This window comes from Quercus suber, unplaced genomic scaffold (genome assembly GCF_002906115.3).
Source record: "Quercus suber isolate HL8 unplaced genomic scaffold, Cork oak 2.0 scaffold_120, whole genome shotgun sequence".
Taxonomy (NCBI): Eukaryota; Viridiplantae; Streptophyta; class Magnoliopsida; order Fagales; family Fagaceae; genus Quercus; species Quercus suber.
In genome coordinates, this window is record NW_027069585.1 from 300,995 (window position 1) to 304,909 (window position 3,915).

Genomic DNA, 3,915 nt, shown 5'->3' on the forward strand with positions numbered 1-3,915 from the left:
ATGATTAAAAACTAAAATATTTTTTTTTTAACCTACCACTTTTCTATCTTCCAAACATTTTTCATCATTGCATTTTTTAATCATTCCAACCAAACAAAGAGGGAAAATGGGAATGGAAAATGTGAGCTAAGGATTTTACTGTCTGGATGGAAGAATGTCCTTGTATAGCTCCCATTGTATGTGAGGATTTTTAGGATCCGTTTAGATACAGTTTATTTTGCTAAAAACTGAAAACTAAAAACACTGTAGCAAAATAATTTTTAAATGTGTAAATAATACTATGAGACCCATTTTTAATATTTTTTTGAATAAAGTGGTTGTGGATCCTGTGAACAGTGCGTGAATAGTACATAAACAGTGTGTGAACAGTGATTTACAGTGATGAATGTTGCTATTTATTGTCCCCAAAAAGTAGAAAATGCGTGAATAAAAAAAATAAAAAAAAAGGCGTGAAACCACTAAAATGCCAGAAATGCAGATGCGGGTAGAAATAATTTCTACCCAAACGCACACTTAATTTTGTTTTATTATAAGTAGGATCATATATGAACCAAGCTTTTTATAAACAATTTGAGTTTGGTTTAGGAAAAGCTTGTTTATATTAGTTTGTTTAACATACAAGTCAAGTTCAAGTCTATGTTTAGGCTCGACTATTAAATGAGCTAGACTCAAACATAATATTGTGTTTGTAGACAAGCTTGTGAACATGAGATTTAATTTAATTATATAAAATATTACATTTTTATGTATACTTGTCTAAAATACAACCTCATTGAAGTAATATATACACAATCAATCCATTCATTGTTAAAATAGTGATTTAGGTTTTTAAGAACATTAACATTCAAAATACTAAAAAAAATAGTGATTTAGAATAAAACCAATATGTAGCATCGCTATAGTGATCTACTATTGGTAGATCACTTTAGCATTTTGAGTGTTTTACCTTACCCAATGCTAATGCTCAAAAACAATCATTTATAGGGAGGCTTTACTACTTTATCATTTTAAATTAACTGATTAATAGAGTACTTTTGCAAATTTTGAAACCTCTTTTTCTTTTTCTTTTGTAAAGAAAATATTAATCAACTTGTAGCCCTCTGGTTCATATAAAAAATGAACGAAGAAGGAAAAGGGGAAAGGAAAAGAGAGAGGAAATCATGGTTTTCCATTATTTGGTTGGGATGAAAAGGGAGAGCAAATCATAATTGTTCATTGTTTCGTCGATAATCTTGAGATAAAAAGGGAAAAAATTAAACAGGAATTTTCAATTTGGCCCACCATTTAAATTCTTTTCAAATTTGGGAAAGAAAGAGAGAAAATTGTCACAAACATAAACTTATAAAATTATCGTCATTATCCCATTGTTTCAAACTACAAACAGGGTATAATAGTAATTTAATTTTTATCTTTTCACTTTTCCATCTTCTACCAAACACACTTAATAGAAAATCGTTTCTATTCTTCAACTTTTCTTTCTTTTCAATATTTTAATAAAGGCAATTGTGAAGATTAAATTGTTGGGTATATATATATATATATATGAATGAAGTCTTATATTGAATAATAATGAAAATAGTTGGTAATTAATATAACATAGTTGAACTCAAACCTATAAGTGCTTTTGGGTTAAGTAGTATCTTTATATATGTTATTTTAACTACTCAATTGGACTTAAAATAAAAAATAAAAAAACCTACTCAATTGGAGTTTTCTCAACTTGAATTACTGGTTTACCCTTTTGACAGCCTATTCCATTCTTTTTTTTTTCTTTTTCTTTTCTTTTTTTTTTTCTTGGGAAATTTTAACTTTAGCCAACTAGCCATGTAAGACAACAATCATTTACGAGAAGGCTTTACCGCTTTATCATTCTAAATTTGCCAAGTAATAGAGTACTTTCACAAATTCTGAAACATCTTTTCCTTTTTCTTTTGTAAAGAAAACTAATTAACAAGTAGTCCTTTGGTGGTTGTTGAGAAAGAGAAAGAATATGGAAAAAGACAGGAAATTAAGGCTTTCCACCATTTGGTCGGGATGAAAAATGAGAGGAAAAAAATAGGATGTGTGGAGTTTTTTTTTTTTTTTTTTTTTTTGGGTCCACCATTTATTTTCCTTCTAAATTAGGGAAAAATAAGAGAGAAATTAGCCATCAACATGAACTTACAAAAGTACTACCATTATACCACCGTGCATCATTGGTGTGATTGTCACTTCATAAATACAAGTTCTTGTGGGGTGAGGGGGTAAAGGCCGAAGTTCAAGCTCTAGGAGAAATCTTCATATACATATACTTAAATTAAGTTATAGTAGAATTTCTATCTAAAATTAAAAGAAATTTTAAAATAAGTACTGTTAGTATTCCATTGTTTTAAACTACAATAAGAGCATAATAGTAATTAAATTTTTATCTTCCACTTGTTTATACTTTGTGATCTATATCAAACATACATGAAAAACTAAAATATTTTGTCTTCCCACTTTCCTATCTTCCTAATATTTTTTAATCCTTTTAACCAAACAAAAGAGAAATGGTAAATTATTATTTTAGTCCCTAATGTTTGCACTATGTGTTAATTTGGTCCAAACATTTCAAATGTGTAATTTTAATTCCTAGCCTTTTGGTCTTGTATCAAAATAGTCCATGTTATTAAGTAGTGGATGAAAAATATTAACATAGCTAACATACAGACATATTAAAATACTAGCCGTGCTTTGCACATGCAATGGGCTCTTTTCTTGTGTGGATTTAATGTCATAATTTTTCTTTCATCTCAATTTGAAGTTTACACATTTGTCTAATAACACATTTGTCTACTAATCTTTCATGTGAAATATTAGTAGACAAATATATAAACTTCAAATCGAGATGAATGAAAAATTATGACGTTAAACCCAAAAATTGTGATGAGGCTAGTATTAATTTATCTATATCGTTAAAAAACTAGTTTCAAAAACATTACTCAATTTGAATGCTTCTTGAACTAAAACCTTTATCCAATAACATCAATGCACGACAATTGAACAATGTACACATTAGCAATATTTAAGCATTATAAAATATCTTAGCATGCGGCGAACGCTACTAGTGTTAGGAGGTTTTTCAAATATTTTTAAAATAATATTTTCCATTCATCTAAATTTGGGGCTTAAGCTTTGTCATTAAGATTTATGTGTTAACAAATCACCAAAACACCTAGGAGTGTGATGAGGTACCACAAAAAAGATTTACACAACCACAAACTGGTACATATTATCACATTTCTAGGTGTTTTGTACTTTGGATGGAAACACAATGCTTCGCATCATATTTTTATTGCATATTTAAAATCCAACAGCCACTATTTACAAACTAGGTAAGATGATACACACAAATCATACAAAAAATGTCTGAAAGTATATTCCAAATTGAATCTTTGAAGCTAAAATTAAGGATTTTGAAACTAAAAACTTGAGTCCTAATTTAAAGGTGAGAAAAAAAAATTATGAGGAGAGAGATAGGCGGATAAGGATAATTGTTATTTTTTTTTTCTTTATTATTATTATTTTTTAATAAAAATTTGGGGTAATTATATTCTCCTCCCTTGAGGTTTGGGAGAAATGAATGACACTCCACCTCAAACCTAAATGGAAAAAACACTTCACTCACTTGAGGTTTGAAGAAATTGAAACTAAGGTTTCATGATATCCATGAGATCTTGGGTTCGAAACCTCTTGCAAGTATCTTAGGGCCATCCTCATGGGATTACTCCAATCCCTATAATAACCTAAATTGTGAGGGATGGGAGGATTGCACATTCTCAAGGGAATAATATGATACTTGAAGAAGTTTGGATAGTCTTGTTTATCCCAAAAATAAAATAAAAATAAAAATAACAACCCTTTTGTTTATATTCAAAACCTTGCATCATACTTCTA